Below are 26,509 nucleotides of genomic sequence, written 5' to 3'. Positions count from 1 at the left end.
AACTGGGAGGTTGGACTAGTGAGGTATTTGCCACTATGTCAGATGAGAGGGCAAGAGGTCAAACAGGCTATATTAAGCGATTGTGAATTGATACCAGAAGCGCATAAACAGCTTTCAGAAGCATTAAAATGGAATTAGGTGTCACTTATTTTTTGTGTTTGAAGGAAGCAAACACCGTCATTTCTAATAATGGATGCCGGACTTAAAGATAGATAAGATCTACGAAGTTCAACGTGAGATTATTCTGCTGGTGCAGTTGAAAATTCATGTGGAGTGTTCCTGTGGGTAACTGAAATTGCAGAATTTTCCAAAAGCATTATGTTAAAAACGGTATAAAAGAAGGAGAATACACCTGAGGATAACTTTCAAAAAGGTGAAAGTTGAGACGGAAATGGAGACCACGTCAGCATAGTGCAGAACAGAAATCGGCGAAATGCAGTAGATTGTGTAGTCTGTGTATTACACCGCGGAATTATTAGAAGTAGAATATGAACTCGATAGATTAGACTAGATTCCCTACATTGTGGAAACAGACCCTTCGACCCAACCAGTCCATACCGACCCTCCGAAGAATAACCCCCCCAAACTCATTTCCCCCTGACTAATGCACCGAACACATCGGGCAATTTAGCACGGCTAATTCACCTGGCCTGCATATCTTTGGACAGTGGAAGGAAACCGGAGCACCCGGCGCAAACCCACGCTGACACTGGGAGAACGTGCAAACTCCACACAGACTGTCACACTAGGTTGGAATCGAACCTGGGACCCTGGTGCTGTGTGGCATCAGTACTAACCACGGAGCCACCGTGCCGCCCATGGATGTGTTCACTGTGGTGTTTGAAAGCTCAGGCTTCGGTTAAAAAAATCATTTTTATTGGCCTGGACTGCACGAGGATGTTGTTAATCTTCGCCAAACGTCTCATACATGCCAAATGGTCGGTAGGTTACAGGTGGAAATAAAGCCAGGACCTTAGTTAACAATTCCCGCACGTGAAAAACGTTTCACACGGGTTATGAAAGATTGTGTCGGGCATCTGCCGAGAAATAAAAATGGGAAACAGTTTTCGTTAACCATAATGGCTGTGTCTACCAGACTTCAAGATTCATTTGAATTATGAGAATTAAGGCAAAATGATTGGTAGAGGAGATCGTCGCTTTATTCACGTGTTATGGGCTTCCCAGAGAGATTCATTTGAATCAAGGGTCTAATTTTACTGCAAGCATAGTTATGGATTTGGATTTTATTCAAGTACGTATCATACTTAATCCAAGAGAGCTTTAGAAAGCTGGCATGAGACCTTGAAGACCATGTTGAGAGCATACTGCCAGGATTACCCGAATAATGAGGAAGAAGATTTCCAATTCGTATTGTTTCCCATTACAGATGCACCAAATGAATCTACTCAGCTTACTCCCTTCGAGTTAATATTCTGACATGAAGGTGAGGACCCATGAAATTATTTAAAGTAAACTTGACAAGACCAAAGCACAAGACCTAACAATTTGGTTTTGCATCTGGTGAGAGGAAGAGGTTATGTCGAGCAGGTGATATTGCTAAAACGTTCCAAAAGGGACCACAGCATAAAATGAAGCAGTTTCCATATACAAGCACAAACTCGGACGTTGTCTTTAGGCCATGAGGTGTTAGTACTGTTGCCAGTGATCGGACACAATTTAAAGTCAGGTTGAGTAGCCCCTGATAAATTTAGAAAAAAAGGTGAGTTAGGTGAACTATCTCATAAAGTTGTTGACTTGTTGAAACTGTATTACACTGGAGAGAAAGAACTGACGAAACAGGTGTAAGTTACTGCTCAGCAGAGTGCGGAATCAAGTCCAGATGCTGTGGATTTTGATGTGACTCAAAATATCTTTCAAACTGAGAAGGCCTTGAGGGGTGGGAACAGGTTAATACACTATCTTCCTCAGGACTAATGAACACAGTTGAAAGTTTGTTACTGTAGTATGCGGACATATATATGAGTCTGATGCATGGGAAGAATACGATTGTAAATGAAGTGGATATAGGGAATGCTGTTCAGATAAAGCAACACCCCAATCAGCTTCACACCTCCAAAGCCAGCGAGGTCAAGAAGGGTGTGGTAACCAAAATCAACGAGGATGGCATTGAACCGAGCCAGAATGCATAAAGTTCAATGATGTTCTTAGATACCAATGCCCACATGCAAATAACATTTCACACGGATTATGAATGAATGTGATGGACTCCTGCCTGGAAATAAAAAAAAAAGTTTTCATTATCCACAATGGTTGTACCTACCAGATTTCAAGAGGCAATTTGATTACAGGAATTCAGGCAATCAGATTGGACTCAAGACCAGACTGGATTCAACGATTTTGCTTGAATTATTGGAAGTCCTCACCGTTACAAAATCGGATTCATATCCAATATCGAGACTGGAGGTCTGTATGGAGAAAATTAGACAAGCAGTTATATCAGCAAGTTGGACAAACTGTGTGTTTATGACAAGTACATTTACCAGTGACAGTGAAAGACATTTCTGGGCTTGCAAACCCAAATGAACTGCAACAAGTCAAAGTGATGCCATTTGGAATGAATAACACACTCGCCAAATTTCAAAGACTCACAAACAAAGTTGTCGAGTGTTTAACAAACTGTGAAGTCTGTTTGAACAATGTATTGGTGTTTCGTAAGCACTGGTAGGATCATACTGTGCAGTTTAAACGAACACGAGAGGCGAAATTGGCAATAACATTAAACAAAACAGAAGACACAAAAGCAGAGGTGACGTTCTTGGGACATAGCAGTGGTCCTGGAAAGTTGACCACACGGAACCCAAAGACGAAGGCCATAGATGAATTCTACCTAATAAAGTATAGATAAGGTAGTTATCTATTCAATTATGAAATATATTTGTCTGGCAAGAAGTTAATGTGAACTTAGATTAAAGTCATACACATGTCATGGTGATGCTGTTAAGGCAAATAAGAAATTGAGCCATTTTTCCGTTATATTGGTCCATTTGCTTTCTTCAGGGGAAGGGGTCATGAAGGTCTATATGCGTATTGTATTTTTAAAGGAAACAGGAAGCTAATCCGGAAATAGAAAAGCACACCTGAAGAGAAGGTCTTCATATGTAACATTTGGTGTCCACAAACACTTTGCACTGTGTTGCCATGCACGTAACAAATTCAAACTCGGCCAATTAATTTCAGTCGTACCCCAGATAATAAATACCAATCGAATTTCAATTTTTCAATTTGGGATGCCATCAAACCAATTAAATGATCCAATGTTTTGGGGAATAAAACCGGACATTTTGAAGAGATTGGAAGAGAATAGCAACGACTACCAACAACCAAACTGCTAGCTATATAGCTGTCTAAAAGTTCCCTTCTAAAAACAAATATATGCAGCAGAACACTAATGTCAAACCAGAGAAATCCACAAAGAATGTTCCAAATCTGGAGATGATAACGGGTTTTCAAATTGATCTTGACGTAAATTTAAGAGGGAATGTATCGCGCCAATATTATTCCATGATAGTTAAAAGATAGAATTAAGAGCGTGGTGTAAATAGTTTTTGGTTTTAGAATTCTCTTTCAGACGTATAGAATAAAATTGTTAATTTTTACTTTAAATGGTGACCTTTGGGATTATTGTTTTCCTCTCGAAGTTTAACGCATTGCAGCAAGCGTTGAGGGTCTCTGTGTGTCAGTTTTCGAATGATCAGTGTTTTCACCCCTGTCATAACCAAGTCTTCATGCATTTCTCCATGATAAACACAGGGAGGAAATATTCATTGAGAACCTCGCCCATTTGCGGTAGTTAGACAAAAATATAAACTCACACTCTTACTCTTGAGAGGCCATAATCTTTCTGTAATAATTCTTTTATCTCAGCCAAAGCTATCTTAAAGCCTTCATCAATAAACTCTATTGTCCACTGCATACCTCTTGGGAATCCTTTGATCATAGCTGTCTTTACGTTGAAAATAAAGCCTTTATTCATTCATTGCTGATCTTCTGTTCAAGAAAGTAAACAGTGATATTTCAAAAAATTAAGAAAAGTCAGTATTGCACTGTCATTTGGAAAGCTGTTGGAGCGTATTCTAATGGACAAGACTTTTGATGTTTCAAACCACCAGGCCTAATTAGACACAGATAAAATACCTTTGCGCAGGCAAGGGCATGTCTTATTAACATGATTGAATGTTTCGAGGAGGTGATGAAACTTGTCGTTTATGGTAGTGCTGTGGATATTATCGACATGGACTTTACCGAGACTTTCAGCAAAGCCCCTCATAATAGAGTCGTCCAGAGATTTAAATGCATGGGATCCACGGTGAATGGGTCGCATGAATTCTTTTGCTTTTGCCCATACGAGGCAGAGGAACGTGGTGGAATAGCGGAGTCTAGTTTTCTGAAGGAAGTCCGTGACAAGTGGTGGTCCATAGTCCAGAGCGACTGGCAGCTCTGCTGTTTCTGGTTGGCATTGTTGACATGGATGAAATTGCAGATTGGTGAGTTTGTAAGTTTTCAGATGAGATAAGGTTCAGTGGTTTCTGGGAAAGTACAGAAGGTTGTCAAAGAATCGAGCAGGAAATAGATCTGTTCCAGGTATGCACGGAGATTTGGCAGATGGAGTTGAGTCCAGTGCTGCACTTGGAGATCGTGCCTTAAGGAAGAGTATATAGTTAATTGTAGGAACTTGAAGAGCTTTTATTTGAAGAGGGATTTTGCTTTCAAGTCCAGTGCTCCCTGAAAGTGGCAACATAAATCGACAGGGCAGTAGAACAGGTTTATGACATGCTTGTCTTTATTGTTCGGAGAATTGTGAGTAACAGTCAGGCTATCATGTGGCAGCTTGATAAGACATTAGTTCGGCTTCTATTAGAGTTCAATTCCGTTTCCCATGTTACAGGAACGTTATGGAGCTTTGGAAATGGTGCAGCAGAGATTTACCAGGATGCTACCAGGATTTGAGGATATGAGCGATAAGGAAATGCAATTAAAAAGCTCGGGTTGTTTTCTCTCGTGAGGCGAAGGTGAGGTGAGACTAAGCAAAAGGCTACAGAAATATGAAATTAATGGATAGGGTTATTGGCCTGAGTCTCTTTCCCACAGTGAAGTGTCTAACTTTAAATTACATGCATTCAGGTGAGCGGATCAAAGTTCAAAGGGAGATAGGAAGGGTACGTTTCTTTAATACAGTGAGTTTTCGGAGTCTGGAATGTACTGTCGTGATGTCGGTAGTGGCAGAAGAGGGAGCGAAGAAAGCCTTTAGATATGCACGTTAGAATGCAAGTCATGTAGGGATATGGACAAAGGGCAGGCAGAATGAATTAGTTTAATTTGAATGCATGTTCAGGACAACGTCATCCGTCGAAGTGTACGTTTCTGTGCTTTCCAGGTCTATGTTAGTTGTTCCAAGTTCCCGGAATTACGTACTTGTGTATCTAAGATAACCCAACATCGATGGAAGAGTAAATTGTTCAACACAGGCATGTGAGTACACGTGACAATTTATGTAACTCAATTAAAATTAATTCAATCCTTACTTCTACGCCTTTTCTTCAGAGCGCTGTTTTCCCCCTGTTGTTTCATGGAAAGATTTGAATTTTCCTTCGTTGATGTGCGATACCGGAGGTCATGAATTGATGATCAAAATGAATATTGACTCGGGGGTGTGGGGGGGGGGGTGGGGGCGGGGTGTGGGGGAGGAGGCGGGGTGGATGAAGAAATAGACTGTCTGGTTTCAAAGAATAAAGCCAGGTAATGTGATTTTCAGATTGTTCTATAGTGAAAGGACATTACTTCTATATTACAAACAGGCAAATTTCAGACAACTACTCAAATTTCTGTTATCGTCCTTCTGCAGTGCTTGTTTATCTCCTCTCCAGATACGCATGAAATTCTCCTTTTACTCTGAGGCAAAGCATTCCAAGTTCCAAATACATAGCATCAGCAAATGTCTATAATGTATGTTTCATTCACTTACCAAGCTTCTGAGCAATCTGTACTTTGATGAAACCTCCCATAAATGATAAGAAGCCTTAGCATGTCCACTTAACTCTTGGTACCTCAGTGTGATTAGATTCAATTGCTGATTTTCCGTCCTTTAATTTGGGTCTAAATGCCATCATAGAACATAGAATCTAGAACATCGCAGCACATGACAGGCTTTTCAACCCTCGATGTTGCCCCGACCTGTGAAACCAATCTGAAGTCGTTTTATCCTGAACTATTCCACTTTCATCCGAGTGTTTATCCAATGATTATTTAAATGCCCATTAACTTGCCGAGTCTATTAATGTTACGAGCGGGGCATTCCACGCCCTGAGTGTCTATGAGTGACGAAACTACCTCTGATATCAGACCTATATCAATGAGCCCAAAATTTAAATTTATGCCACATCGTGCTGGCCATCACCATCCGAGGGAGAAAGCTGTCAGTGTGCAACTTGTCTAAACCTCTAATAGTCTTACATGTTTCAATTAAGTCACATATCAACCTTATTCTCTCGAACGGAAACAGCCTCAAGTCCCTCAGCCTTTCCTCGTCAGAACATCTTTCCATACTCAGCAACATCCTGGTAAATCTGCTGTGAGTCCTTTTCAAAGTTCCCTCGTCTTTACTGTAATGCAGTTACGAGAACTGCGCGCAATACTCCAAGTATGACTGCACCAGAATTTTGTACAGCTGAAACTTAACCTCGTAGCTATGACCACCAATCCCTTTACCAAAAATGCCAATACTACATGTGCCTTCTTAACAGCCATATCAACCTGAGTGGTAATGTTCAGAGATCTATGCATATGGACACCAAGATTTCTCTGTTCATCTGCACTGTCAAGAATTTCCTCCAGCCCACCACTCTGTATTTCTGTTGCTCTTTCCGAAGTGAATCACTTCATACTTATCCACAGTAAGCTCCATTTTCCACCTCTCATCCTAGCTCTGTAGCTTGTCTATGTCGCATTGTAACCTGCAACATCGTTCGTCACTGTCCACAAATCCACCAACATTAGTGTCATTCATAATTTTCCTTACCCATTCTACTCCGCCCTCATCCAGATCCTGTTTAAAGATGACCCACTGCAGTGGCCGAAACAGATACTTTCATTACACTACTGGTAACTGTACTCAGGATATACATCTCCCATCAACCACAACCCTCTGTCTTCTGTCAGCTAGCTGATTTCTGATCCCCACACCAAATCACGCTCGATCCCATGCCTCTTATTTTTTTGTGCAATAGCTTCCGATGCGGAATTAAAACCAAACTTGAATGATCAAAACATCCCAACAAAATGCAATGGTACAGGCTTGACCCTCTCAAAGTATTTTCAGAAGGTGACTCTGACTCTTTTTTGTATAATGGTTGATGTGAAGTGAGTGTTCCCCATCTGATACAAGTCATCAAAGCACTGGACTTTCAGGGAAAAAAAAACAGTAATTTCAGGACAACAGTTGCAGCCCCAACGAATGAAAACGTAATTTTGAATAACATAACTGTTGAAATACTGCACCAATCCGCTCCAATAGCTGTTAGTAATTAACTGTTCCAATACTGTAACAGCAAATGAATATATCCATGGCAAAAACAAATCAAACACAGGCATTTACAGACGGAAGGAAACAACTTCAAAGACATAACCTTCAATATAAATTCAGAAAAGTCTTTTAAAGAAGCTGGCGACTTCCCTGCACTCCACCAACTTCCCTGCACTCCACCAACTTGTGTCTGCTGCAGCGAAAATAAAGTCGAAAAAAAGGGCATGAACTGAGAGCACAGGCCATTCCTTTTCCAGCTTTAAACGGAAAAGTAATGCATGAAAATAAAACTGTTGGTCTTTCACCTGGTGTGTTCGTCCAACAACGATACCTCCAAATCATTATTAAAATCGACACTGCAGCAGCTATGCCTTTATGACCTCTTCATATAAAAAAGACAGAATATCATTTATAAAGTACCAGCATTGTCACAAGCACAATACGTTTTTTTTCTGATCCTACTTCTCTCGCAAAGGTATTGATGTTGAATTCCACCGCATATTCTCTATCATTAGACAGTTGCTTAAATATCGTAGAAACTATGCATATCGTCAGTAAGGAATATGGTATTTATTCAGTGTTCTTTGTCTCATCCCAGGCGTTCAGATGAGCTAGAGTAAATTTCCAACTGGTCTGGAATGAGTTACAGGATAAGAGGATTGCATTCTTCACATGTGATACATGAAAAAATATCCAATGTGGTAAGTCAATCTCTTCGTGTGCATTTTCCTCTATTCGCCACTAAGTATGCAATTTCAGAAACTGGACAAATATTCGAATTTGATGAGCTACGATATGCGTAAGGTTTCCACACTTGGCAGCGAGGAATCGCGGAGTACAAATGATAAACGTATTAATAACAAAAATAGTCAGGAGGCAGTGTTACTTTTCACAAAATTCGTCTGTCTAAATTCTGAAATAAGGTGATGTACATGACATCTGGCGTCCAATGCATAGAGAGCACAACGAAAGTGAAGTCGAGAATGTCAGGGCCAGATCTTATTTTGTTTCATTGTGTTATGCAAAACAAAAACATTCTAAATGAGCGGAACTAATGGAAGTGATGATTTGACATAATCGACTCAATGGAGGTCTGATGTGTGCATAAATACAGCTTAGCATTACCATGTGTTGGTCAAATGGCAGCCAGAGACCTTCAACAACTACAACAGTCATTCGTTTTCAGAAATGAGGAAACCACCGATTTTGCTGTTGCAAGAGATTTACTATCCACTTCTTGCAGCTGCTGGTCTTCTAGGTAAGCCATTGATCGTTTTTCTATCTGGTTTATTTTACTTTACCAGCGTAAACGTTGAATACTCTATTTTTTCCACTGTCAGTTTTCACAGAAGATTATCAAACCAGTGATTGAACATTTTCGGCTTCTGCATTTTAAATGGGAGCATAACTCGTGTCGTAACAATTGCCACCAATGTGCCGCCTGCAAGGAGTTGTGTCGTCCTTTAGACAGTCTGGTAATACCGAACAAAATGATGACTACAACAACATATTAAACCTTTGTGTAAATGCCATGTTTTGTAAATCACTCAGAATGTGTTCACATCCTCTTAATAAATATTTACACCTCTATTTCAATCATGCTTTGCAATATTGCTGACTCTGTCTCTTATATTTGTCTTTATTACAGCGAACACGATGACTATTTTAATTCTTTTACGAAGAAACTGTGGTCTTTCCAAATGCATCACTGCTTATATCGTGGCCATGGCAACATCGGATCTATTGGTCATCATCAATAATGTTGTAGTTTATCGCATTTTCAGTTATCACTTTCCATTTTCATTCTTCTCCCTAACACCTGTTTGCAACCTCATTATATACATGACTGCCATCAGTCTCGATTTAACTGTTTGGTTCACTGTGTCCTTCACATTTGACAGATTTGTGATGTTCAGCTGCCATAGATTTAAAACATTATATTGTACCGAAAGAACTGCAACCACGGTATTAATAATCATTTCGGTCTTGACTTTGTCAAATAATATTCCAGTTTTGTTTGCATATGAGCCAGAGGAAATCATTGATGGAATCCAATGGGGCTGCCGATCAAGCGTAGCATCATCTGCATGGGGAGCGTTGGTCTGGATTTATAGTGCCTGGCTTGGTTGGCTTCCATTTCTCTTAATTTTCTCGTTTAATTCTTTAACTATCCACTGTATTGTGATGGCGAATCGAACTCGGATTAGGCTCCGTGGTCACAGAAATAGGAATGAAAGCAGTGCAGAGACGGAGAACCGGAGGAAGTCCATCGTTATATTATTTTCGGTATCCATCAGTTTCATGTTACTTTGGTTGACATATTCTGCTATTTTGGTCATTACCAGACTGGCAAACTCTAATCATGACAGAGGTGACTTTAACGACCCTAAATATATCGCAACTGAAACAGGAAATATCCTCAAGTTGTTGAGTTGTTTCTTGAATCCCTGTATTTATGCCACATCTCAGAAAAAATTCAGAGAAGAACTAAAGAATGCAATTCAATCGCTGTTGAAACAAACTCTCAGAGTATTTATAAAAAACGTGGACAAGAGCAATATATTTTAGCAGAATCTCTTTGTAGCTGAGGCTAGATTTCACCCTGTTTTCCTTAATTCCCCGGGTTGTTAAAAATACTTTGCACAGTTACCCCTTAGATTTTCAATCAGCGTTTTGACATGTGATAATTTCTGTTTCGTGCGATTTTTGTTTGAAATATACATATTGCACATCCATTGAAAAGTGACATTTTCCAAATCAGGTGTCAATGTTCTAAAACCTCTCTTGAGCAGGATATTTTTCAAATAAATACATGAATATAAAATCGATACCGTGATCAAATACGTCAGTCTACAATCATCCTCATATTTAATGCTTTCAGTTGAAATTATCAAAGATAGTATTGATTCAAATTGGACACTGGTTATTTTTGTGCACATTTTTCAAGGAAGAGATTTTATAGTCTGACAAAATTACACATTTGAACGCCATAGTCGACAACTTCAAACAGGCAAAAAGAAACAAAGGAAACGTTCTTGCGGTCCTGGCTCTTGTACGATACGGAATGGAGCATTAATTCATTCAATAAACGGAGGAGATAACCTCTGTCAATCAGCCTACTATGTACACAGGAATAGTGCCTATAACGCTCAGTGATGAGTACACGAACTAAATGCAGATACAGAGAGATATCGAAAATAAGAGCGATCTTCCATCTCAAAACTTTTTTTTCGTATTCTCCTGATGCTCAAGCATCCTCGGAGCCCTCAGAAATACGCATTGCTATTTCTTTAATACATTTAAGAAAACGATCACAACCGGTTTCTCTGACAGAGAACGCCACAGTCTCTGTTTGAAAACTCTCTCTTCATTGCAGTCATAAATATTCTGTCTCACCTTCCGACATTTTGAAGCATGGTTCCATCCGACAGTGGCATTCTGATGGATCGTTCTTTTTTGTACTCAAACATAAAGCAAGATTATCTGATGGAAATCCTAAACCTTCATATTTGAATCAACGTGATGAATTTTCAGTCACTGTCTAAGGCAAATTTAATGTCTAAAACTTTTTTGCCTGCCTGAAGTTACATTGTACTTTCTTCTTTAACTTCTGAAATTGGTGTGGGAATACCAAAAGTGCGAATGCAGGGTCATGAGGTGGACGAAGGCCATTTAGGGTAATTCCTCTTTGTCTTTACATGCAGATACAAATATCAATGAACAGTTGCTCTCTGAAAATTACAACATGATTACATAAATAACGGGTAGTGTCAAAGAGTCACACAGCACAGGCACAGAAACGTTCATCCAGCCAGTTCGTGCCATCCATAATCAAAACTAAACAAGTCGCACTTCTCTGTGCTTGGCTCATGTACCTTCAAACAATTCTTGTTATCATACTGACCTTAATGAATGTTAAAAGTCGTAACTCGATGGCCAATTCTACCTGTGCAAGTTCATTCCACAAACGAACCACTCTTTGTGTAAAAAATACCATCATGTCTTTATAAAAGTTTCTCCTCTCACCTTGAAAATATGTGACGTTTTCTTAAACTCCCTCATACAATGGAAAACGCACCTGCAATTCTCCTCATCTGTGCATCTCATGATTTTATAAACCTGTATAATGCCATCTCTCAATGGCACACTTGAGTAAAAATATCCTTGCATATCCAGTCAATATTTCAAAGGTAAACCCGTCATTCCCAATAACATCTTACTGAATCTCTCTGACCACTCTGCAGCTGAGCTACTAAGCATATTCGGGGCGTTGACGGGCTGAAACTGAGTACTCATCCTTTTAACATTACAGTCATGGTAGACTTGTCAAAGGAAGATTGTGAACAAATCGGCGTCCAATTTCATGTGATGTACGTTGGCAGGAACAACCTCGACCCTCCTGAGAAGCAGGTAAGGGGTCTATTCTGCTGTAATTCCCAGTTGTTTCTATCCTTCATTAAATTAGCATAGTCAGCATTAAGTGATCATCTCTCGTTGCAAATGTTAACACATTCTGGGCTACATTGTTAACCAATCGCATTACGATTTTGGGTGGATGACCGTTCACTCCCACATTCAGTGATGGAACGATCGATGATGATGGATTGGGAATCGGTTTCCCATATTCGAAAACCTATAGAAAGGTGTATACCAGATATTAATTGGATAGGAATTCTCCTTCTTTTGACGAAAGCGCTATCAATGGTGAAAGATGCTGGGAAATGTTTCCTGATTTCTTTCTGGTAAAACTGCAATTCCTCACTTTCATACCTGACTCCTCATCGAACAATCACCTCTCTCCGCAGGGAGAGGAGATGCTGAAAATTCATCTCCTTGCATGAAACTGTTGCGAAAACTCTACAAAAAACAGGAAGAAGGAAACCGTATTGGACATGAACATGAATATTATTCAGTGTTTGTCGGGCTCTCAGAGAGGATCAATGAATAGTATGCTGTTGGGGTACGTTATTGGTGTCGTAGGGTCGTGGAAATTATTTTATTGAAGTTTTTTTCTGATATTGTGTTGGTGAAGGCGTTTTCACATTATGTGGAGCATGAATTATTGTGTCCATGAAGGGGCTTTTAATATCGTGTGACTTATGATTTATTATGTTGGAGTACCCTTTTGCAGTTGAAGGAGGAAGATGTGAACATGCAAAACTCGGGATCTCAAAGAAGATCAAAGCCAATTTTCGACAGGCAACAAGGCAATCACAAGCTGTTGTCTGCAAAAAGGAAAATCACGCCGATTCCTTGATTCATTCTGCCAATGGATAAGGCATATGAATGGACGACTTTGTCTCTGTGAAATAACTTTGGAATCATATTCAAATATGGGTAGAATGTATTTAATGTCGTTGTCCAGAAGAAGATATTCTTGCCTCTTCGTCCAAATCAAACAGGAATAAAATATATTTTTATAACTGTTTTGAAGGCATGAAGCTCATCAGAGAATTAGGAGAGGATTATATCATGTATGAGCTCACTGAGACTGTGAGGTTGGGAGACTACAGAGAGAGTAAATTTGATATGTCTGCATTAGAATTTTGCCAGTGTGTTGGAGGGAATGTCGTTGGAACAAAGGCCTGCTTCATGAAGAATGTAGCATAGTAGTGCACAACTGGAACAGGAGGCTCTGGTTGGAGGCTGAATAAGCTCGTGTTGCTTACTGTGGAGCAACAACTGTTTATGAGAGGCATGGTCATAGTGATAAGGAAATCGCTGTCTCCCTTCGACCACGGGACACTACAAAGGGGACACAGTTGTCTTGGAAAACAGGATGTTTACCAGGGAGTTGAGGGCTAATCATTTAAACCAGAAATGTTGGTATTCTCGAACGGATTGCCTCAGAGGGTATTTAAGATGGGTATCATCTAAAGATTTAATGATACTTGCATGAATAATTACAGTGTCATGACTTCCATGCTATTGACCAAATCCACAACTTGGACACCTGTAGGTGTGGCATAGCTAAAGTAGAGTAGAATCGATGGACCGAAGTGTCTCTTCCGCACTATTTTTTTTCTAAAATTCCATAAAAGAGCTTGGGAGTCATGGGATTGTGCATGAGCAAAGACTCATATAATATCAACACAGGTTGGAACATATTTGAGGAAATTGGGGTTTCAAACATAAAGTAAATGATGTTTGAAGTGGTAATACAATATAAATTCAAAAGTTTGAATAAGCAAATAAACAAGTATATATTCTATACCACAGAAAATACCTTAAAGTCTTGGATACACCGACATTGAAAGGTTATGCTAAAAAGAAAGTTGCACACAGTACTTTGCATAATACCCTTTTGCAGTTGAAGGAGGAAGATGTGAACATGCAAAACTCGGGATCTCAAAGAAGATCAAAGCCAATTTTCGACAGGCAACAAGGCAATCATCACAAGGTGTTGCCTGCAAAAAGGAAAATCACGCCGATTCCTTGATTCATTCTGCCAATGGATAAGGCATAGGAATGGATGACTTTTTCTCTGTGGAATAACTTTGGAATCATATTCAAATATGGGTAGAATGTATTTAATGTCGTTGCTCTAAGGTTCAAGCCAACGTTTCATTTCTTACAAGCTAGACTCTAGAATTGAAAAGAGCGCTCATCAGAAAAATACATTTTTAAATCTGCTGACACCCTACAAGGGCAAATAAATTTGACAACTCCTTCTGAAAGGCAAGCTTAACTGTTCAGACGATGTATCAATATATTTAATTGTATCCTAACGTCCTCTTTATTAACAATTTTCAGCAAATTGACAACTAGAATTGATAAATTTGATGATCATCTTTAACATTACTCTCGAACTGAATTGAACACTCATCGAAAAATAATGAACTAACAATGCAATTTCAGATAGTTTTATGAAATTTTGGTTGTTCGCGTATTTTGTTTATTTTGATGAATAAATTAATAAAATCTCATGATCAGTTCAGCAACTGACATTGTTTTGAGTACACATAGCTGACAGGTGATGTGCATAAAATATAGCAAGGCATTTCATCATGTTTCCCATGGTACGGTCATTCATAAACTTCGAGGCATTGGATATAAGGAAACCTGTCTGTCTGGATGCCGATTTGCCTGACCGACAAAAGACAAAACGCAATGGCAGATGAAAAGTATACTGGCTGGAGCTTGTTGACCAGTGGTGTTCCACAGACATCGGTTCTGGAATCTCTACTGTTTCTGATTTTATTAATGATTTGGATGAGGAACTGGAAGGCAGGATTAGTTCGTTTGCCCATGACACGAAGTTTCGTGGAATTGTGGGTAGTGTGAAGGGCTGTTGTAGGTTGCAAGAGAACATTAACAGATTGCAGAACTGGGCTGATCAGTGGCAGCTGGAGTGCAACGGAGAAAAGTGTGAATTCTTCCACTTTGAAAGGCCGAATTTGAATGGCGAATACATGTTTGAACGCAACATTATTGACAGTGTGGAGGAAAAGAAGGATCTGAGGTCCATATTCATGCATCCCTAAAAGCTGTCACCCAAGTTGATTGGATATTTAGGACCAAAAATGGTGTTCTGGTTTTTATTCGTGATGTGGGTTTTGATTTCGAGTTGCGAGTTTATGCAGCAGATCTGTAGAGTTTGGTTAGGCCACACTTGAAATGTCGTGTTCAATTGTGGTCACCTCATTATATGAAACACGCGGAAGCTTTAGGCAGTGTGCAGAGGAGATTTAATGGGATGCTGCGTGGACTGGATGACATGTCTTATGAAGAAAGGTTGAGGGAACGAGGGATAATCTCATTGGAGCGAAGAAGGATGAGAGATGTTTTGATAGAGGTGTACAAGACGTTGAAAGTCATAGATGGAATAGATAAATATGGACTGTTTCCCAGGCCAGACATGTCGATCACGAGAAGCGATAATTTACTGGAATTTCAATACAATGAAGTATTTCAGCCAGGTGATGATCATGGGACTTTTGTTGATTTTCGGGCAAAAAACAAACAAATCCCGTTCACTGTTGTCTTTGAGGAAGTCATTAGCTGCTTTTGCCTGAAGGTGATTCCAGATCATTAACAATTCACTTAATTCTAAACACCTCTATTGGCAAAAAGGGTTTGGCAATCACTTGTGGAATAGGCAGCCACACACATGTCCGAGCAATACGTAACAAGAAAAAGTAAATCATGGAATGAAAATTAACAGAAGAGGCACGGCAGCACACCAGGGGAATAGCATCGAAGTGACATGAAGTTTTCATTCGTCCCATGGGCTCCAATGTTATTGCACTTCAAGACATCATACTAGCATTTTCAAATGATGTCAGGTTTGCAGCTCAGTGGCCCTGTTGGCAATGAATTCCACACACCCATGATACTCTGGGTGAAAAGGACTTTTCTTCAAAGCCCCTTGAAATCTCCAGCCTTATAAAATTATGGCCCCTTGCTATTGTGTCTTCAAATAAGGTGAACAACTGCTTCTCATCCACTCTGCCGTTGCACCTCATAATATTATACATTTGCTGTTTCATAGAAGGTTAGTTCGTGCTATCTCTGTTAGTAGATGGCCTGTGCAACCCAAGGCTGAATTTGGTCTACACCAACTCCAGTGCAATCACATCCTTTCCATCATGTGGTTACCATAAATGCATGAATTACTGCGGCTGTTGCCTGTACAAAGTCCTATACAACTCAAACATAATTTCTCTGCTGAAAGTCAATGACACATTTGAGTATGCAGAAAAGGTTTACTCTGTGGAAACAAGATTGGAGGAATTGAGTTATAAGAAGAAGCAGGATAGGTGGGGATAGAATTCCCTTGGGGAGTAGAGGCTGAGGGACAGTTTTACAGATTCGGAGAGATCATTAGATATTTAAATTGCAAGGTAGTTTAACTAATATATGGCACTCAAAAACTAGAATTCATAGATTCTAGTGGAGAGACCACAAAATTAAGAGACCGAAGGGCCCAAGACGGTGGTCTGCATACGGAACGAACTGACAAAGGAAGTGAAAAATGCGAGTACAATAACAATAATTTATGAAAACATCTTTCGAATACATGGAAAGGAAAGGCTTTGTGGGATATTGGACGAATGCAGACAAATAAGAAAATTTCAGTTGAGGTAACCTGGACAATTTGGTTTGAATAGTCTGTTTCCATGTTGTTTGAATCTGTGACTGTACTATTCTGAATCTATTTCCAAGTTATAGCTGACAGCAATTTAGTCATGCGACCAAGTAAGATGACACTCTTGAGCACAATTGTTATACATTTTCTGATTCAATACACGTATAGTGGCTCTCAAGGTACTGCACTATCTATTAGAGTCATAGAGATGTATAGCGTGGAAATGTATTGATGCTAGATTACAGGGCGTGCCTTACGATTGTGATTGACATAGTTAGACTAACATAAGGACACAAGAACTGGGAGAAGAAGGAGGTCATCAGTTACCTGCCGGATTCTACGATTTACATATGGAAGAACTGCAACCAACATGGTCATTTTAAAAGATGAGAGACTTAACAAATACTCCTGTATTTTGTAGATATGTTATTTCATTTGCAAAGCACTATATAGCTTTCCTATACATTCTTTGCCTTTTGATCTCTCACTCCACAACCATCTGATGAAGGAGCAGCGTTCTTTCTTGGATTGCAACTGCCTCCAAATAAAGCTGTGGCAGTATAACCTTACGTTGTGTGAAGTTTAACTAAGTAAATCAGAATCTAACACCTGTAACTCCAAATCATGTCTGCTCGGACACGTTGCGTTGTTAGTTGTCCCGATGTGCAGCCGAATGTCCAGGACGATTGACGTATTCCCCAACTGTGAGGGAACACCTTTGCCTGGTGATTGTTGTGCAGTGTTCATTCATGAGTTGTCTGCTCCGTTTTGCCAATATACACTCCTCCACTTTGCACTGGAAACAGTTGACAAATCTTAAAGAGATCATTATTCGCAGCAAAATGCCCAGCTTTCAGGAAAACATCGACCAGAACACCTGACAAGACTGAGAATGATCTCAACCGGCAGGGTGGGTTCATGTCACACGACAGATGCCCCCACTGCACGACACACCCTCTATCTCTCTCTCTCTCACATACACACAAGCACAAGCTCACACACGTATTTACTCACAAACGGGCCTTTGTCAGTCATGTAGGAGTAAGTGAGTGCTGCAGATGCTGGAGATCAGGGCCTTCGTCATACGACTGGGTATATGAAAAGAAGATAAAAATGAAGCATTCATGATTTTTAAAATAAATATAAATAGTCGTAAAACTAAAGATGTATCGTAATTCTGGACATTTATTCTGAAGTTGTGTGATATATTGCTGATGGTTCATTTCTTTAACTCCCGAGCTGTGGATCGAACAGAATTGTCAAGTAATGAAACATTTTAGGCCCATATACTCTTGCGTTTAGAAGAATGAAACAATATATAATTGAGTTGATTAATGTGCTGAAGGAGGTAACATCGTTCATAGTGGGTATAAACTTCATGTTTGGTAACGAGACCAATAAGGGTTAATGGCTAACATTAATAGGACATGCCAATGAATATTTAACGTGAAGTGGAAAATTCACAAACGGATAACTGCTTGAGGAAATAAAATATGATTTTTTTTTCAATGAGGCTGTGTTGGGGGCAGATGCCTTCCAGCTCAGCACCGTCTACATGAACTGTCCGACATGCTTACCTTTCTTTCCACCTATCGACTCAATCCTCCGCTCTGAACAACCACCTTCAACCCCACCCCCAAAGACCCATTGTCCACTTTGCTAACTTCCAACACCCACGTCTCTGACCTATCACCGCCATCCCATTCCCATTTACCTCTTGTACTCTATGCAACTTTCTCCCCACCCACACTCACTCTCATTTATCCCTACCCTGCAGAGTCCCTGCCTCCATTCCTGACGAAGGGCTTTTGCCCAAAACGTCGATTTTCCTGCTCCTTGAATGCTGCCTGAACTGCTGTGACTTTTTCCAGCACCGTTCTAATCCAGGCAGGTGCAACTGGATAATCTTGATAATCCACAGAACGGTTTCTTTTCTGTAGTTTTCATAAAACCAACTGGAGGTAGTTTCACCTTAATTTCTCCAAAATGGAATATTTGAAATGGTCTGTCGGTGCAAAGAATTAGTAATGCTGCACATATCTTCCTCTCAATGGTGTAGTTGTTGAAGGAGTGCAATGAACGTTTCCCAGTCTGATTCCAGGGATGGTGGCACTGAGGTATGGAAAGAGATTGATTGGTTAGGATTTTTTCAATAAAGTTCAAATGAATTAACGGGGAAATCTCTCAGAGAGTTATAAAATTCTAGCAGGACTATACAGGGTAGATACAGGGAGGATGTTGCCGACAGTATGAGTGTATGTCGAGAACACGGAGATCACAATCTGAGGATCCAGCGTTCACTGTATAGGACAACGATGAGGAGTCTTTAGTCCACCGAAAGTGCAACAAGACTCTGAAATTAATTACCATCGGAAGTAATGGATGCCAAAACAATTAATGTGATCGGAAAAGAGGCTAAATACAGAATCTGAGGCGACAGACATCAAAGGTTACGGGGTGAAAGACGAATTAGACTGTTGAGTTCAAATGTTTAGCCATAATCCTGATGAATGGCGGAGCGGGTTAAAGAGCAAAATGGCCGACTTCTGTTGCAATGCTTCTGTCGTCAATGCAGTATGAGTTGCAGACAGGATGCCCCGCTCGTCAGGGTTGAACTACTTATATTCGGTTTGTGAAGTTATAATCTGTCTGTGTACAAATCTTGGTTGTATTTCCAAAGTGGAATTTACAGAATCTTACAAGGATTGAATGGGCCATCGATACGCACAACTGTGCACGTTTCTCCTTGCATATATTTTGTGATGACATTAAGGAAACCATTGAATACTTTTAGCCCTCTAGTACATAACTTAAACATGGAATAGGTGCTTCCTCATGTGAAAAAACGCAGGATGGCAGACAGAAAACGAAGTTGAGGATGAATTACCGTTCCAAAACGGTTGCAAAATTGCGGAATTCACCACAGCACATTGAGGTGTATTGTGCAACATTGAGACAAAAGAAGGAGGGGTTTGACAGAATTGCAATTAGCAGTTGGTTGAGTTGTTGTTAAGTGTGGTAAGCAAGGTGGACTTTGGTCTCGAGGTAAAGTCAGGACTGCAGATGCTAGAGATCAGAAACTAGAACGTCGTGCTGGGAAAGCATGGCAGGTCAGCCAGCATCCGAAGAACAGGAGAAATGATGTTTCGGACATAAGCGCTTCATAAGGAATGAGGCGTGTGGGTCGGGGCTGAGAGATAACTGGGAGGGGATGGAGTTGCGGGAAGGTAGCTGGAAAAGTGATAGATTGGTGAAGGTGAGGCCAAAGGTGATATGTCAGAGGAGGAGTGATGGACTGGTCCAGAGGGCGGTGCCGATTTGTACGCTTGAGACTGGGATCAGGGCGGGTGACGGGAAATGAGGAAGCTGTTGAAGTCCACATTTATCCGTGTTGTTGCAGAGTCCCAAGGCCGAATATAAGGTTTTCCTTCTCCAGGCGTCGTGTGGTAATGGTTTGGCGGTGGAGGAGGTCCAGCAACTGCAACTCCAGAACTTGTTATTGTATTCTGCAGACACAGCAATAGTCGAGCAGAGACGCGAGTACATATCAAGCATGGCAGCTTGTAAAGTTTAGAAATCGACACTTCACTTACCGTGGACGCCAAAAACAGCGAGGGTGCGATGAAAACTATAACAACTGGATAATTAGAAGGCAAACTCAATGCCATATTCTAGCGTCAAACAATCTTCCCACACATAATCGGACAAATAGGACACACTCCAAAATATTTCCCTGGAATTCGAGCTAAATTCTCAAAATCTGACCCCTCTCATAAATGTCACAGTTTTTGGCTCTCAGTTTTCAATGCCTCCCGATCCCAGCAGCTTATTAGGGACGTTTCACAATGTGAGTCATTATTGGAAGAACTACCCACAAATATAAGAGTAAAACATTTCAGCGACTTAAGTGGAATGCTACAAAGTTCATAATTACACCATGTATTCTTGAGATTTGTAAATTAGTTTAAAACTCATACATTGAGTAAATTTCACTGTAACATGTTCTCTCTGCTTGTGAAATCTAAGTAGATGAATTTGTCCAGGAATACTGCTTATTCAAGTAGTAATCAACAATTTCCAATTCTGATTTAATGGTGTGGTTGTCCCCGAGAAGTGAAAACTTGCAAGTGCATTAAAAACGCAGAAGGATTTAATCCTGTGTATGGTAGTCACATAATTCAAATTGAAAATATACCTGTCGAAAGTTGAAAGGGAATATCTAATGAGAATTGCTGATTGAAAATATATTACAACATACTATTAAAAGGAATACTGCAATCATTTTATATGTGATGAAATAGAAGATCAGGATGAGAAATCAGAAGGAGCAAAGAGGCTGTCATCAAAACGTGTTTTTTCAAACGTACCAACAGTCTTCCCAGTGGAATCGCTCGAAATATGTTGGATATTATAATCAAGTCAACCTCAAAGAAACTGCGTGTTCAGAAACAAGTAATACAAAATCCAACTAATTGTGGGAAAATTGTTTAGCAGGTTTATAAGAGTATCGTCTGCTTTTACTGGAAAATAGCTTACTATACTTATAACTGTTTCCTGTGATTTTAAATTTGTAATTTAATTATAAAGCGCATTTAAAAAGAAATTCACATCGGCTTGCTGCTGCACATTTAACACATTTCGATTTTGATTTTGCTGGAAATGTCAAGGGTGCCTATGACGTACTTGCAGAAAATGAATTAAATGAAATATTCCACAAACCTTATAAATTATACGTTTACAGTAATGCATGTTTACAATCAACAAAACTGAATTCGAAAAAAATACAATCGACTGTAACATTAGCAGAAATAAAGATCGGGAAAAGACAGAATATCTCATCTTGCAATCATCACTTCTCGTATGCAATTAAGTAAAATTAGACTTTCCAATTCGATTCATGCACCATGAAATATAGGTGCACAATAGATGTGTCACGGTTAACCCAGAGATGCATTAGAGGTTGTAAACGGCATATCTTAATTGAAAAAATGAAAGTACGACTGCTATGATTGGGAAATGCATATTGTGTGCAAGGCTTTCTTGCTGCTATATGCTGTCCTTTATTTATGAAACTAGAGTTCTGCTTTTTGAGTGGTCTTACACATTTTCCAAACCCTCCAAAAACTCCAGGCTTGCTAAATTTTGTTCTTTTGGGAGTGCAAACTTTAAATCTGGAAATTATATCGCTTCTCCACAATCTTTGTCCCAAATGTAACCTCCGTGAAATTTCTTATGTCATTTCCTCGTTTCTTTGGTCACATGCGAACAGGTTTCTGATTCCGAATACAATGTTATTGTAAAGTTAATTTGATGAAATTTCTTCCTTTGACGCATCAATCTACAATCTAATTCACAGGCTTATCTCATTCACCAATGTCACTGCCAATTCGCTGCAGGTAAAGCATTCTAAAATTTCTGCATTTATCATGTGCATTTTTGAGTTCTATGATCAATGCGAAAAGAAATCGCAGACATGGACTTGCGAAAATCAATGTTTTAACTGGCATCTCTGGACATCCTGGTTATGTTAATCAGCAGCTATGTTCAATGCGGTTTTCGATACTATCAGCAGCATGACCACCAACAGAGACAACAAACAACTGATGCAGTCAGCGCTGGATAAAACAGATCCAGACACAATGTGTTCAATGATATGAGCATTCAATCTTCGTCTGAAAACAGTAAGCTGGAATGAAGTGGCAATTTGTCACAGTCTAACCAAAAACAAAACGTTGATTATCATGGTATAAGGTTGGACAATAGTTTATGCTGCGTTCTCTTTTTTTGGTTGATTCTTACATTTTAAATAATAATAGAATAAGTACCGACGTACTTTTTTTCCTTAGTACGATTAAGTACTTAATCGCATGCTTTCTGCATTGTGTGACACTTTCAAATATCACATGAAAAATTTTAAAGCCATCCAAACATTCTTGTCATTTGCTTCCACTCTATTTCTTGGTGGTGTCATTGTGAATATGTTTTCAATTCATTAACTGCTTCTGTAAATAAAACACAAAAAACATTTTGGTTCTCCAAACCCTTTGCGAAAGTGGAAACCATTCCGATTTGTCCCTATCGGAAGCCATGCGAAAGCGACCAACCCGATAATGAAGATTTGCACAGGAGGAAACCGAATACTGCTTTCTCTCATCTTTGTGATCTCGCACGCCACCTCAATACATGAGGTGCATAAAGCCGCAGGGACGCTTTAGTTCAGCAGAGCTGAGAGGTAATATTATTCCCGTGATCTCCAAACCAAATTCCCATTTAAAATCCCGTTTAGAATTCGTACGAAATTCATATCAGTCCATCTAATTTTTATACCAATTTACGCCAACCGAAACTGATTTTCAGCTTCGCTTGTTTGTAATCCGGGGGATTGGAAGGTTGGAAACATCGCATCAAATGCTTTAGATCTATCATTCTGTGTGGTACATCACTGATGCCTTCAGGTCTGTCTCATGTATTCTGAAGGTGGGAATCAGTGTTCAAAACATTAACGGAGTCTTCTTTCCACAGAATTTGCGAGAACAGCTGTGTTTTATAAGGCGAACTTTTTTTTTGTTTCGTCTATGTCTTCTGCCATACAGCAAATGTGATCAAAATCATTGCTTTCAATGTAATACGTCACACAATGATACGAAACTGACACACCTCTGTGTGTGTGCTTGTCTACTTTATTTCATTGTAAAGCAAAGCATTGTTTTAACAGTAAGTCTTCCACTTTAATTTTACGCAATCGTCTAATTGACACCTCGACCAACGCGAAGTTTTTTGCTTCACCGAATCAATGCCAATCGTGCATGCCTCCACCAGATTCCCCACTCATGCTTCTCTGCTGCATTTCCAACAATCACAGACCAGTACAAACCTATTTGTGTCTCATCTAGCCATACTTAATGCACAATATTAAATGATGTGGAAAGATCACAAGCCAAGAAAAGCTCCTTACCTGCAAAGCATGAGATGTGCGTGCTCGGTCCAACTTGGCAATGTCATATCTTGTCATTCCTGCATTGATTCCCATGTCGTGATCCATTCAGAGAGACTTGCAAAGTCGGAAGCACATTCTGTTATTTAGTGTGTGGTTTCAACGCTTTTTGGCTGAAGGGAAAGAATTTTAAAGCCGTGCTTACTGCCCGCAGATCAGTTGACACGTTTCGTAGATGCATAATATCATGGCTAAAACAGCAAAGAAAATGAACTTGCAAAAATGATCTTGCACTGTCCTATTGACACTGATCCCACATTCCAAGGCTTGGCCCACGACGTTGTCTGCCATCACAATTCAAGTGCTCATTGACATACTTTTTTAACATTGGTGGGGTTTAGCACTTTGACTGACACCTGCACTCTCCGGCAGCCACTTCCAGACATCCAATCCCTTTGGCTGCGAAATAAAATCTTTGATAGCCCCTGAACACATGACGTAAGATTATGTCCTCTTCGTTATTCATCCATCAGTTTAATAAACTGCTACATAATTCCACAGCTCCGTTGCCTCTCATAAACTCATAATCCTCACTCTGGAACCACAAAGTCGTCTCAGCTATAAGGAAAACCCTCAGGTCTATCCAAAGTGTCTTACTGGCTTAATTTATTCTGTCCAGCAAACACCTTGGCGAATATGTGGTGCACCCCCGCCGGAGAATTCACAGCATAGTATGGCATGGCTAACGGGACTGCACACTGTCATCTGTCTCTGGCATACGCGAAAATTTGTACAACTCTAATCGAACGCCCCTGCTCTCCGCACTTTATTTGTCTTCTGAAGCACAGTTTCAACGTTTGGTGCCAATTTCAATTGTCGATGGACAAGGTCCCCAAGTTCCCTTTGTTACTCAGAGCTTTCGAACATCCTTCCATTCACTGAGTAACTGTTTGTCATGTTACGTCTTGCAAAGTGCATTATTGAACAACTTTCATGGCAAATTTCGATCGGCTGCTGATCTGCCCGTTTGAGCAACCCGTCTAAAACTTCCTTAAAACTAATATCTGCTTCTGCACTTTTGAACACCAACATTAACGTCCTGCCATTTCCACACCCATTTGTTATCTCTATCCTCAACTTAACCATAGCTGCCGATAAAAAATGTTTTGTACTAGTTTGAAGTTGTCCAGAATAATGCTTCTGTGCAATTTAGTTTGGCATATTTCACTTGGTTGCTGGACGTGCAGGCTGAGTGTTGCGAGAAACGTCTCTGATCTATTCACTTAATCTTTAAACGTAACATTCTCGGCAGCTGCTGAAAAAAGCACAATTCTTTCCCTTCTTCATGTTACTGCATTTGAGAGGGTAAAAACAGCTCTTGCTTTTGTGAAGATCTGATTACCTTTAAACGCTTTGTTCACAACCTAAGATATTTAGCTTTTCAGAATGAAACATAGTTACTCTCAGCCAGAAGAATTTAATCAACAATATCTCAGAAATCCGCAGTTGAATCAGTTATTACTTGTCAGGAGAAACTCCACTCGTGCACAGTCTCAAGTTTTCCCCATCGTAACGTGCTCATCAACGAGCAGCTGCATAATACTGGGGAGACTCCGTGCCTCAAACATGTGTATCAACTGTATCATGAAGGAGGCTCCTTTGTTTTGCTTTAATGATTTGTTTTCCCAGTTCATCCGAAAAACAAAGTACAAATTAATATAGAATAACGACCTTTACAAACACGGGAGGTTCAAGCAGGATTTCGGAGCTGCGGATGGAGTATACAAAGCTGGAAGATCTATATGGGCAACATGACTGAAGTTGGAGAGCTTCCAAACGCTCCTCGTTCCTCCTTTAACCAAAGTGTATTCCTGAAAACTATTGACCATTCTTTGTTATTCTGCAAAAGAGGCATGTCGGATTGGAAACGTGAACGCATTTTGTCTTTTCGCTGACCCTGGCACATCTGCTGTTTCACCAAATTTTCCCACCTTTCAGCTCTCCATTATCTGCTGTTTTTCATATAAATTTTCCTAGTGCTGCTTGGCTAATGCATGTCTCACGTAAGGAAACCAGACGTCTTATATCTGTTTTCGGGTGGTGATAAAAAAATCTCAAAATCAAAGTTCAGAATTCACCCGTTTCCCATAACTTACAAACTCACGCAATTGTCTCATTAACAAACACTGTTTTGGATCAGATCAGGCACCTTTTTGCATTTCAAGAACGTGGCCCAAACCTAATTTCAGAACTTGCTTTCAGCAGGTTTACTGCAGATATTCCACGAAGAATGCAGCTGGTTAACCCATTTCGTTTTAAACAAAATATAATTTATTTATATATTTACTGCATGAAACAAGAATAAAGAGAACGGAACACAAAATAACTTAATTTTTCAAAAAAGCAAAAATATAATCACAACATTCTCCTGTTGGTTTAAATGCTTGCAAATACACCTTATATACCCCTTGTCGTAAAAGGTAAAATCAAACAAAAGGTCTCACAGGAAAGAGGTCACAGAGCGTTGGCGAGTATGGACCAGCAGCTTTAAAACTGTCTCACTGCTTTCAGTGAACAACCTTCAGCGATCAAACACTGCATCAAACCAGAGAAAACCTGAGCTGGAAAAAAGAAAAACCGTTTACTCCACTTTCATTGGACAGGTGTTTCTTTTGAAGACGAAGTTTTTTTTTGCCTTCGGCGGTATCTGTTAGCTGTGATCAAATTGGCCCTAAAACTCTTGAAACTCAAAAGTTTCAGAGGCTATGTCTATGACGAACTCTCCGAATAAAATGCCAAGGAGAAAGTAAACTATTTATCGGCGCAGCAACATCACAACATCTGCGTAGGCCCTGACTGATGCGCACGCACACACACATATACTCTCTCACACACGCAGAGATATACCTGTACATCTCACACACATGCACAGACACACATGCACGAC

The sequence above is a fragment of the Chiloscyllium plagiosum genome, unplaced genomic scaffold, assembly GCF_037043375.1.
Source record: "Chiloscyllium plagiosum isolate Xiang-an unplaced genomic scaffold, Cpla_swu_hap1 HiC_scaffold_20, whole genome shotgun sequence".
NCBI classification, from domain to species: domain Eukaryota; kingdom Metazoa; phylum Chordata; class Chondrichthyes; order Orectolobiformes; family Hemiscylliidae; genus Chiloscyllium; species Chiloscyllium plagiosum.
Note: the sequence above shows the minus strand (reverse complement) of the source record.